This window comes from Narcine bancroftii, chromosome 10 (genome assembly GCF_036971445.1).
Source record: "Narcine bancroftii isolate sNarBan1 chromosome 10, sNarBan1.hap1, whole genome shotgun sequence".
Classification (NCBI taxonomy): domain Eukaryota; kingdom Metazoa; phylum Chordata; class Chondrichthyes; order Torpediniformes; family Narcinidae; genus Narcine; species Narcine bancroftii.
Window position 1 is genome coordinate 11,776,682 of NC_091478.1, and position 12,417 is coordinate 11,789,098.

General features: G+C 41.4%; 1 long non-coding RNA gene across 1 annotated transcript; it reads left to right on the forward strand.

The window, feature by feature from the left end:
* The first annotated feature begins 5,349 nt into the window (after positions 1 to 5,349).
* LOC138743887 (uncharacterized) lies at positions 5,350 to 9,734 on the forward strand. Its single transcript, XR_011345094.1, has 2 exons — positions 5,350 to 5,590; positions 9,614 to 9,734. It is a non-coding gene; the product is annotated as an uncharacterized lncRNA (long non-coding RNA).
* Positions 9,735 to 12,417: the final 2,683 nt, after the last annotated feature.

The following is a 12,417-nucleotide window of genomic DNA, read 5'->3' on the forward strand; positions in this document are numbered from 1 at the left end:
TGCACCAATTAACCAACAAGCTCCATATGTTTTTAGAGGCATGCTTGCCTTCATTGGACAAGGCTTTCAGGATAAGAGAAAGGAAGTCATGTTGCCACTTTATAAAACTTTGCTTAGGCTGCACTTTAAGTAAAAACACTAAAAGCCCTTCAATGTTGTGCCAACCTACGTCTTTCTACCAACAAAAAACCGAAACCCTTCCTACCTCGTAACCTTCTATTTTTCTTTCATCCACGTGCCTGTCAAAGCTCTTAAATGCCCTTAATTTTTCAGCCTCTACTACCACCCCAGCAATTCCAGATATCTTGTATTTGCTCTTCCTGTCCTGGGGAAAAAAAAGGCACAGGCTGCCTCAAAGTACTGTGTTCATTTCTGGTCACCCCATTACAGGATGGATGTGGAGGCTTTAGAAAGGGTACAGAAGAGATTTATCAAGATGCTGCCTGGATTGGAGGGCATGAGGTATGGGGAGAGGTTGGACAAACCTGGATTGTTTTCTCCAGAGCGTCGGAGGTTGAGGGGACACCTGATAGAAGTTTATAGAATTATGAAAAGCATTGATTGAGTAGACAGACAGAATCACTTTCCCAAGGTAAAAATATCACATTGTAGAGGTCATGAGTTTAAGGTGAAGAGGTGGGGGAAAAGTTTAAAGGAGATGTGTGGAGCACTTTTTTTTTAACCTGGAGTGGTTGGTGCCTGGAATGGGCTGCCAGGGGGCAGTGATGAATGACGATACAATTGTGGAGAGATGCATGAATACATAAGGAACAAAAGGATACTTAGAACTTGCAAGCAGCAGAGATTTTGTTTAATTTGGCATCATGTTCAGCACAGGCATCATGGGCTGAAGGGTCTGTGCCTGTGCTAGTCTGTTCTCTGCTCTATGATATTGAAAGGAAGCTGATAACACAGTCACTGAGATGCTTAACCAAGTCAGACCTCAGTGAATGAATAAACAGGCATCCTAGCAATCTGTGGTGTTTTAAATTGGTAAGAAAAAATAGTGTCGCGCACTGATATTTTGGGGGCTTTTGCAATTGTTTAGCTGCAGCAGTTTGTGAACTCAAGCATTCAGGAATGTTTTGTGTTTGTAAGGGATTAGTTAATGTTATAGCAAGTACTGACAAAACCACTGCTGTCAGTTCAGTCAACCAATGGGCTAGCAATTCCAAATCTCTTGGAAAACCTAAGTAGGTCAGTAATGGTAAAACGTGACTGTTAAATTTTCATTGCCGTAACAGCTACAGTTTAATAGATGGTAGGACATTTTTGTAACTTGAGTAATTTGCTTCAGTACTGATGACCAAATAATCTGTTTCTAATAAAACTGTATTCATTTAAATGAAATTCTCATGTAATCATTCACGTGGCAGCCAGTTTTTACTTTACAAGTATAAACATATAGAACATTTATTTCCCTGTTCCTTTTTGTGCTTTAAACCTGTTGAAAGAGAGTGGCCAATGCTTTCAGCTGGAAAGTTCACAGCCACCATTTTCAATTAACTTTCGTCATGAAATTACTTCTCCTGAACTTCTTTTCAGTTTACTGGTCCGAATATCTCTCAGCACAGCTGCAGGGGGAGTCCTGAAGTTGCCAACATCTGGCCAAGGCTGTCCAAGAACAAGCTAATGAATGCTTTGGCGTGGGTTCTGAGCCAAACTCCTTGAGCAACTTCCATCCCATGTGGTAGGATTTAGAGTGGGTCGAGGAAATAAGAAAATAAAGCTTGTGAAAAGGTCAAAAACCATTGCCTAGCGGTTTATATTTACAGTAAAAACCCTGGTATCTGGCACCTGGTAGATGCTGGATATGTGAATGTTCCGGTTGCTTGAGATTGTGTGCTGTGTGATTGGCGAGGTGCACCAATTTTAAACTGCTGCATTTTTTACCTCTTTATTTTCCACGATATTTTTGCCTGTTGCTTAAAGCTGCTGGTTGCTTGAATTCCAGACTTTTTTCTATGTAATGATTTAAAATTACAGACTCAGTCTCAATTTAGATGCACTCCGGTGTTGTCTTTTTAAGAGATCTGAAGGCTCCTTCCACATCTGTATCTCTTCTGTCTACGTTTGAACCAGTCCTTCTGCAGTTAATGTTTGTGAACAAAGAGTGCAGGCTTTGTCTCCACAAAACAACATTTGATTGATTTTTTTTGGTAAAAATGTCAGGATAGCTGGAATTATTAAAATTTAAATGGAGCAATTGGGATGTGGACTCTCCGGTCATTTGGCACATAGTCTGCACATTGTGGGAATTCACTCTTGACACAGTCAAGGACAAGTGCTTTGGAATCTGCCCCTTAACTGTCTATTGTTTCTAATCACAACATCTTGGGGACCCTCTTCAAGTTGGATGTCTTCCATCACTCTTTCCTTGCTGTGATAACAGGTAATTTACCCTTAAAACATACCAATAGCACTGTACCACAAGCTGATTGGTATTGCCGTGGTTAGGTAGAGCTGCCTGAGAAAATCTCATGCCACAATAGTTTCTGATTGACAGGCTTCTTCAGCACAGTGAATGAGTGTAGATGATTGTAACTACAGCCAATCACAGAGTAGATAGCCATCTGTCCTCATTGATGAAATATAGGACTCTATGGACAACAGGGAAAGGCAGACAGACAGTGTAGGGCACCCTTTCCCTCATTAAGAAGTATACAATTTTGGATATTGTTGGGGGGGTGGGTAGGGAAATGACCTACCAGTGATGAGCCACAGTGATCAGGTCTCTGGCAAGGAGACTGGTGCTGTGGCTAAGAAGGGAAGGGAGGAAATGAGGCAAGCTTTAGTGATCAGCTTGGGGACAGATAAGAGGATCAAGTATCCTGGATTGTATGTTGCCTCCCTGGTGCCAGGGTCCAAGATATCTCAGATCGAGTTCACAGCATTCTCAGGAAGGAGGGTGAACAGCCAGATATTGTGGTTCATATCGGGACCAATGGCATGAGTAGGAAGGGTGAGGAGATCCTGCAAGGAGAATTCAGGGAGTTAGGTGCTCGGTAGAAGGACAGGGTCTCTAAAGTTGTGATCTCAGGATTGTTACCCATGCCACATGCTAGTGAGGTTAGAAATAGAAGGATAATGCAGCTTAACATGTCATTAAAGACATGGTGCAGGAGGGAGGGCTTCAGGTTTCTGGAAAATTGGGCTCTCTTCCAGGGAAGTTGAGACCTGATCTGTTGGGACAGTTTGTATCTGATCTGGAGGGGGACCAATATCCTTGCGGGAAAGTTTGCTTGTGTTGCTCCGATGGGTTTAAACTAGATTTCCAGGGGGATGGGAATGGGGAACCAGAGTGCCAGAGCAGTGGAGGAGGGAAAAGATTATGTGAAAATTGCATGCACCATTAGAAGCCAACAGGTTGTATGCGAGTTTAGAGGGGCTGTTTGAAAACAACAGATACCCTTATCTCCTGAATGAATTAGACAAAAACCTTGCTTTGAAGTTAGATGCATAGGTGGTTTTCATGAGTTATCAGTGCTGTGAAAGAAGTCAGGAAGATTCTGCAGTGCATTTTATACAAAGCTCAGATACTGCGCAATGGTGGTGGAGGATAGACTGGCCTCCTCTGCTCTGGTTACCTCAGTGTTTTTACAATGTTTCGTGAATTTACTCTATTTTGTTCTGTGCTGTTCTTCTTCCAATTCCAAGGTCAAGATAAGTGAGACCACAGCTGATCCACTGAGAAATCTAAATGCCGTTTAATATTTAAAAAATTTACTTTTAAAAATTAATTATGAAATCCATCATAACTGAAATTGATCCGAATGCAGAATCTTAATGTGAATCCCACTTTATGTCTGTGGGCGACATCCCAAGGAAACACATTTACAATTTTATGCTGGTGTTGTTACTTCTCCGTCAGGTTTTCATGCACCTTTTAATGACCTAAATACATGGAAGATTCCATAGATGCTGGTCGCTTTAAGTGCAGACGACTGCCTGTTTCCATGTATTAGATTGCCTATTGCGTGGGACTTGATGTGTGTCAGCTTTTTAAAAGCAATTGATCAGTTTTTTTATAATTTTCCTGGCTGAAAAATTGTGTCTGTTCAATCTTACTTTCAAAAAAACCAATGAGCCTCTTCATGTGAATAATTTCAATTCTACTTTTCCTTTACCACACATAGCCATGCGCATAGAATGACTGTTCTGCTTGAACAGATTGCATCTTTTCATTTAGAACTGGTAAACAAACATTAAAGAGTTTTAGTCGATAACAATCTGTAATTATGAATTAGTTTAGTAAATGTCTCTATTTCCATCTCTAGTAAGAGCATATTAGTAATGTTTGGAGTGTTGGCACGGCCAACAAAGAGAATCCCTGACTGAATGTTAATTGTTGCCTTTCTGGACTCCACCATAGCAGGGTCACTTTGCACGTGATATTTGGATAAGATGGTTGAATTTGTTGGACACTCCTCTGATTGGAACATGAAAGACAATTAATTAGCAGTGAGGAACAGCTTTCCCAGTCTTTTGCAGGGCAGAAAATAGTTTTGATGTTAGACATGGTAAGATGGCAAATCAGCACAGCTTTGGTTTCTAATTATTCTGCCTAGTTATAAAATGACTGTGCAATTCCTTCATCATCCAAACTAGGTCCAAACCGAAAGTGCTGTATATACATATTTCTCCATGGATTCTGCCTGATTTTCCCTTCATTATTCCTTCAAAATATATGCCAGATTTCTAGCAATTAAAGTACAAGTGTACCTTTAAGAACTTACTGTGTCATGCAACGTGATTTTTGATGCATTGTCAAACCAGCCACTATTGAGGAGATCTTACTGGTTTCAGTAAAGGATGTTCTGTTAACCGAATTTGTGAACAGGACCACCACAGTCACTACAGGTAATGTAATTTATAAAAACATAGACATCATAAATATAATAAATTGATTGTGATTTTTTTTTACAAATGTGGAAGAAAATAGAGTTTTGTAAAGTTGAATATGGTGAACCATTAGAAGATGCACAGAAGTAAAATAAAGGAAGTTCAATGTATGGCAGAAGTATAATCAGGAAGAAAGCTCGTCAGCAGCCTATTGTACACCCAGAAGGAGGCAAAAGTTGAAGAGGAGAGACAGAAAACCAGGAAGTAATAGCCATTGGGATGACCAGTGGTGGGAGATGAGTAGCAACAATATCTTGCCAAAAGATGGGAGAACATTAGTGGAGGGGCAGTGTAGCGCATCGAATGACTCAAAGACTTGTTGACTCAAACCAAGGCTGGAGCGTAATACATTGAGGTCGACCAGTCCAGACTGACCTGGGTCTGGTTAGGAGCAAGCCTTTATGACCTGCCAGTGGGCGTGGCTACGGCTCTCAGCCAATCACAACAGCTATATACAAATATACATTGGTGATGGGATCCTGTACTATCACAGGCAGGAGATCAGGGATGAGCATCTAAAAAGGATTTTTTGGTCACTGAGCTAGTAGGGTTTGGGGATTTTGGCAAGCTTCCAATGGAGATTCAATCAATTTTTAGTCATGAAACAACTAATCAAGGAGACACCCTGAGAAAACTCCCAGTCATAATTACACAACTGTAGAAAGAATTCTTATGGAAATCTTACAAGGTAGGGAGGATTCAAATCATTAATTTCACATCAATAAATTCCAGGTGTACCAGGAGAACCTTAAAAATATCTGCTGACAAATTCTATGGAAACCTGTGAAGTCTCCAAGTAGGTTCTGTGGAGGCACACCAATGAGTATTTCTGGGCTAGTCTGAGCTCTTTTGTGCTACTGGAAGGGAATTATCATTTCACTTGTTTGAAAAGGAGCCGCCGAGGAGTGGATGGGGGATGGGGTGTGAGGGGAAAATAGGGTTGGCGCCAAGCATTCAAGGTGGCACTGAGCAAGATGAGGGCAGGGAGGGTTGGCTGACAAGAGTGGGAGTGCCTGTGCTTGACAGCGATTCAGATCAAAATCAATGCAGTGCCAAGGAATATATTGGCTAATGTGTTTGGGACAAGGATGGGAAGGTGGGGGAGCTTTAAATGATCTCATTTGGTTTGGGGAGATACAGATTGGGGCTTCCATCATAAGCGTCTGTTTAGAGGGCTGTGGAGTTTGGAGTCTCAGATGTGAGATCACAGGGCAAGGTGAGGATGGGTGGGTGGTAATAGAAAGGAGAACCCCCAGATTAACAAAGGTAAGTTTAGACGGGTCAGTGGTGGACCATGAAGACCTATTTGTCCTGGGAAGTTGCTCCCAGAAAAAAAAAACTTGGTCTAATTTCACAGGTTGTGCTCTAGAAAGAGTGCAGAATAGAAAAGGTCATCATCACATGTACACAGCTGGAGGAACTTCATCAGGTGTGCAACAATGATGCGTGACTGGCTGTTCTGGTCAATTGTCTGGAGCAGTATATTTCAACCAGGAATTGGTCACAATATCATTCAACTGCAGTAAATTAATAAAATCGATGTTCAGGCATGTAGCTCTGGAAGCAAGCGGGTCGAATTTCCAGGAAGTTATTATTTTAATAGTCCGTGACTGTTGATCAGGATCAGAATAGGAATTTAGAGGCCAAAAAACATACAAGAAAAGGCCTCAGATCATTTTCCCTCTTGAGAGGCTACAGATGCCTTCTATGTTAGCACCTCAGACCTAAAGCCCTTGGAACATTCAAGTTCCTAATAAGAATTCTGGGCTGCTTGTCAATAAAATCTGTAGGCCACATGTGAGATAATTCAAAGGTGTTTGTGGAAAAGAAATCATAATATTATTTTCCATCGTCAGGCAGTTGGGAAAGAGTGACATCTGTTGCTCTCTGCTGTGGGTACGTCAGCTCTCTATAAATCAGACCCTGGCAATTGCAGTAGTTCTGAAAGAGGTTTTTGTAAATATCACGTCATTCACCCGGCTGGCATTCGCGCTGTTTTCCAGCTGCAGGAATGGCAAAGTAGCCTTCATTCAGACACCTCTCAAATCTCCCCTCTCTCCCTTTCCTCGGTGTGTGGGAACTTTCCTGTTACTCATGCCACACTTCTGCCTGCAGCATATGTTGCATAGGATATAAGTGCTCCACCACTGTGCCACGTAGCAAACAGTCACGGAATCGGTAACTTCTCCCACTTCTGATAGACAATGCCGCTAATTATGGGTGCGTACCCAGATTCCTGGTAGTGTGGTGCTACCATGTGTGTACTGTGTGGGTTGGCCCACCCCCCGAACTTCCCTTCCAGATAGCCCCATAAAGGTTGTTACGCCCAAACCCCTCCCTCCGTACCTGCCTCAGAACCAGGCCAGCAACCTGCAAGCTGTGCTGATGCTTTAAGGATATTAAAGCCTATTAATCACAATTCTCTGTTTGTAGTTGATTGGTAGTACAGGTTGAGATCTTATTCTTTCCACCAATGCAATCACAGAAAAATATTTCTCTTGTGAAGATCAAGTTGCTGTTAGAAATGCGTAAGACTAAAATGACACGTCTTTTGACACGCAACCAATAGTTGTCATTGATTTAAAACTTTGCTTCAACAATTAAAGTTGTGTTACTTCACTATTAATCAACTCTACAATCGTGAAGAACAGGCCACTTGTAGAAGTGGTTTATGAATCACTGTGGACTCTGCAGTTCTTATTCTTGAGCTTTCCCTTCATTGGCTTAAGCTGAGTCCAAAGTGAAACCAGCAAACCACAAAGATCTGGTTTTAACTTCATTCATCAGGCAGGAATGAAGTGTCAGAGGATAAAGTTTGACTGCATCAGTCATTCACAACCTTTCTAAATGTTCACACTCAGCATAGCACAGATCCCTCCGTAACATCCGTAACACAAGCTGCTCCTTTTGAGAAGTTGGTATGGTCTCAGCGATTCCCAGTGGTTAGAGCAGCTGGCATGCTTGTAAATTCTGTAACTGATGACCCAATACTATTTAAGTGCCTTTAATTACCCTTCATGACACAGCACCCAAACCCCCTTCAATTTTTTTAACATTTATTTTATTTACAGCAAGGTAGAAGCCAATTCTGGCCATTTAAACCCATGCTGCCCAATTACACCTAAATTAACGTACAATCCATATATTTTGGACGGAAAGCTTAGTACCCGGAGGAAGCCCTTGAAGAAATTGTGAGAATGTACAAACTCCTTACAGACAGCGCTGGATTCAAGCCCAGGGGTCGCTCGTGCTGTAATAGTGTGCGCTGCACGGACCGTGGCTGCCCCACTTCATCATACTTTACCCTATCCCACCTCCAACCTGAGGGGCCCAGATTGGAAACCTTTGGTGTAAAGGAACTTTAACACTGGCTCTGCAAGAGGCCCCTCCAGTCTATTTTTCATCCCCAATTATCCATGAACTGCTCTGGCAATGTTCTGGAAGCAAAAGCACTGAAGAAAATTACTGAGCGATTTCTTCAAGTATGTCTTTATCTGAATTTCTTATCAATGACAGCAAAATATGCAAATTTTTTTGGTGAGCCAGTACCACCAGTCTCAGTAGCTGAAGTTATAAAGATAACATTTTGGAGGCTGGTATTTTAATTCACCCACTACTACAAAATATTTTGTTCTCTTTTGAACCTCCAGTTACTCTAAGCCACTCATTTTTCTCCATGACTCCCTGGTCCACTCTTCCCATCCTTCCACCCCGATAGGATCTTTCTGTTCCCGCTGCAGAAGATGCAAAGCTATTTTCTACAGCTCACCGTCCAGCACCATAAAAAGAGCTTCCTGGTGAGGCAGAGTTTCACATGCACCTCATCCAACCTAATCTACTCCATTTGGTGAGACGAAACGCAGACTGGGTGACTGCTTTGTCGAGAACCACTCTCAGACTCTAGGTCCAGACATGTAAATTCCCTTTATCTTTCCCACATGTCTGTCCTCAACCTCATCCATTGTCAAGGTGAAGTCACCAAGTTTATTGTCATCTGACTGCACAAGTACAACCCCACAAAACAGCGTTCTCTGGTCCTCCGTGTGAAACCTACAGACACACAGCTAGACACAATATACATACGGACAAACAATACACATGCTGGATGAGTATTCAGATTTACAAATAAATACACATGACAGTCTCCGATGGTTAATGTGAGTAGTTCCTTTGGTCATTCAGCATTCTCACTGCCCTTGACTGTTCCTCAGCCTGGTGGTGATGGCTCTGATCCTCCTGTACCTCTTTCCTAAGAGTGTTATAGCCATTTCTAGCCATCACAGTGTGGTATGGATGCTGCAGAGAAGTGGATCAGAGGTCAATCCATAGGACCATAAGAGTAGCAGAGAGGATGACTGGAATCTCTCTCTCTCCCCCATCAACATAATCTACCGGGATCGTTGTCTGAAGAGGGAGCACAAAATCATTGAGGACTCTTTTCACCCCACACACAGCATAGTTCAACTCTGCTCATTAGGAAAGTGATCCAGGAGGATCAGAGCCAGCACCACCAGGCTGAGGAACAGCTTCTTTCCACAGGCTGTGAGAATATTGAACGGCCAAAGGAACTGTTCGCACGAACCATCCAAGGCTTTCATATATATGAAACAATTTTTATTTATTTAATTGTATATATGAAGACTTGCCCTGCAGTGAGTCAGTCAGATAGAATTAACTATTTAAAACATTACCTCTGTTTCTCTCCACACAGATGCCACCTGGTCTGCTGAGAATTCAGCTTTTTCCTGTTTTTATTTCCAATTCCCAGCATCTGTACATTTTTGTACTTAATTGATCTGAAACAGAAATGAAGAAGCATTTCTTTACTCAAAGAGTGGTTAGTGTTTGAGCTTTAATGCTGCAAAAAAAAAAAAAAAAAAAAAAATGGTTAAGAAATGGCTTGGATGTTCTTTGAAGGAAATTAGAGAAAAATTAAGCTGGCATATTGAATACATGAATTGGGAGTGGATTTTGTGGTATGTGTGCACATGGGCAAACCATCTGGAACAAATGTTTATATCTAATATATTGAGTGTAAATCTAAAAAATCTTTTGAAAAACACAAGGTTTCTGCAGATGTTCCACTTTTCAAAATACCTTTATTGAGTTTAATTTAAAAAAACATCCACACATATGGGGTGAAATATAAAAAGACAGATAATTTCTCCTTCCAAATAATACCTTGATCATACTGTGTGTGCCCTTCTCCATCAAACCCATTTTATCAAAATATCTTAAAAGAAAACAAAAGAGGACAAAATATCTTAAAAGAAAACAAAAGAGGAAAAAAGGACCTCCCCCCCCCCCCCCCCCCCCATTAATCAAATCCCTTCCTCTAAACAAGGTGAACTGCTTTATCTAATGTACATAGGAAACGAAGGACGACATTCGGGAACCAGACCATGCTGCTCATGAACATCCAAGCCCCCTAATCCTTCAAATGATGGTCATACCCCATGAACTGGCCACACTTTTCCCAAGTTGATTCTCGAGTGCTGTTGACTTGACTCCAGCAATCGACCACTTCCAAAACATTATAGTTAAGGGTTCACCACAGGTAGACTTAATGATGAGGCTTTAAAGCATCACAAACTATTTCGCAGAAATGTTCTCAAACAAAATGTACGAGGGGAAACATTAAGTCGAATATCTGAGTCAAAGAAATACATTTTAAGAACTGAATTAGAGGAAGTAAATCTGCATGAAAAAAATCTGAAGGGGATAACTGAGTTGAGTAGGGGTGCATCTGAAAACACGGGAGCCGATGGTGGAGCACAAGCTAGGGACTGAAAGAGATCAGAAACGTTGGCAGGTTGTTTGGGTGCAAGAAGTGACAGAGAAAGGAAGGAAGGGTGAGATCACACAGGGGTTTTGAGAGTGAGGAGTAGAACTTTAGAATTACCTTGAAACAATGTGTTAGCAAGCACAGATGTGACGGCCATTACTGACACCTACTAATTGAAATAACACAGACCTGACACAAAACATGCTATTCATTGGTTTTAAAAAAAATGATTCCAAGTTTAATTAAATGCAGGGTCAGAAGAGAGACTGCAGGTACTGGCAATCTAGAGCAAAGACCAAACTACTAGAGGAATTTGCCTTGATTCTGGCCTGAAACGTAGACTGCCAAGTTCCTCCAATGGACTGTTTTTTAACTAAAGATGGATTGGTTTGAAATAGTACACATGGAATTGAGCAACGTAGAACTCATTAAGGAAAACTTTGTAACTGGTATATGGGGAAACACTATCCTGTCATGAATGAAGTAATTGGTATTGTTCCCATAAAATGATTGAATGCCATGACCACAGCTCAGGTGTTTGCAGTTATAAGATTACATGATATTAATTATGGAAACACTCACTGTTGGGAGTAGTTGAAGCTTTGGAAGCTGCTCAGATCTGTCTGACTGGTTTGGCTTCAGTGTGTGGACTTTATCCAGTGGGGTTTCAAACTATTTCTTTATGATAAAAGCGGATGATTAGAATGGAAGGATAGCTACATACTGTACTTGGCGGAATGTTGCAGTTAAGTTGGATGTAGGTGAGGAGATTCAGTCAAAAATAATATGCTGTGAATAGTTTTGGGGGCAAGATCAAGGCTAACTGCTTGCAAACATTTTGGCAAACATCTCTTCGTGCAGCTGGATTTGCTTTATTATTCATTCAACGGCTTGGCCTTTGTTCCTCTCCAGAGACTTGATCACGGAATATCTTGTAAACTATTGAGGGAGTACATAACTCTCTGGTGTGCCTCCCTTTATGTAAGTGGTCAAGTTGAGGTCCTGTCTGCTCTCTCCAGCAGCATTATTTGAAAGAAGAGTATGAGAGCTGTCTGTAGTGCCCTGGGATAGATAACTTTCATTTAACATTACGGAGACAGGTCATCTGCTCTTTATCACGTGGCTGTTGTAGGAACGTGACATGCACACGTGAATGAGAGTTAGGAGTATGGTTGCTGGAATAGTAATTGTAAATCCTGTAATAGAAAGACAGAGATAAGATTGAAGTTCCATCCAGCACATGGGGAATTTAAGTTGAATAAATAAGTGATCCAGTATCAGTAATGGTGTTCAATGTGCCTAGTGTCAGTACAATTTAATAAACTAATATGTACACTAAGAGGTCTTGTCTCTCTGCAAGACAAACCTGGAAGGCTAGACTGTAGCTCTGGACTGCTTTAAATACAAGGTCACCGGATGACCCCTGGTGACCTAGTGGCGTAATTATATATCATCACACCTAGGGAAGGACATCTGCTGTCGTTATTCAGCTTGGCCTATGTGATTCTTGCTGTGCGTTGTCACTTGATTGACTTTTGAAGCTCAGTCTATGAAGTGGACCAAAAAGGCACTCATTTCCAGAGCAATTAAGGAAAGACCGTAGGTGCAGGCCTGCCAGTGTACTCACATTCTGTGAAGAAATACAGAAACAATTGATTGCCATGCCTCCAACATTTAGAAAGTGGTTTAATGGCAATATAATTTGGGAAGACCTGGTGTTTTGAAACACT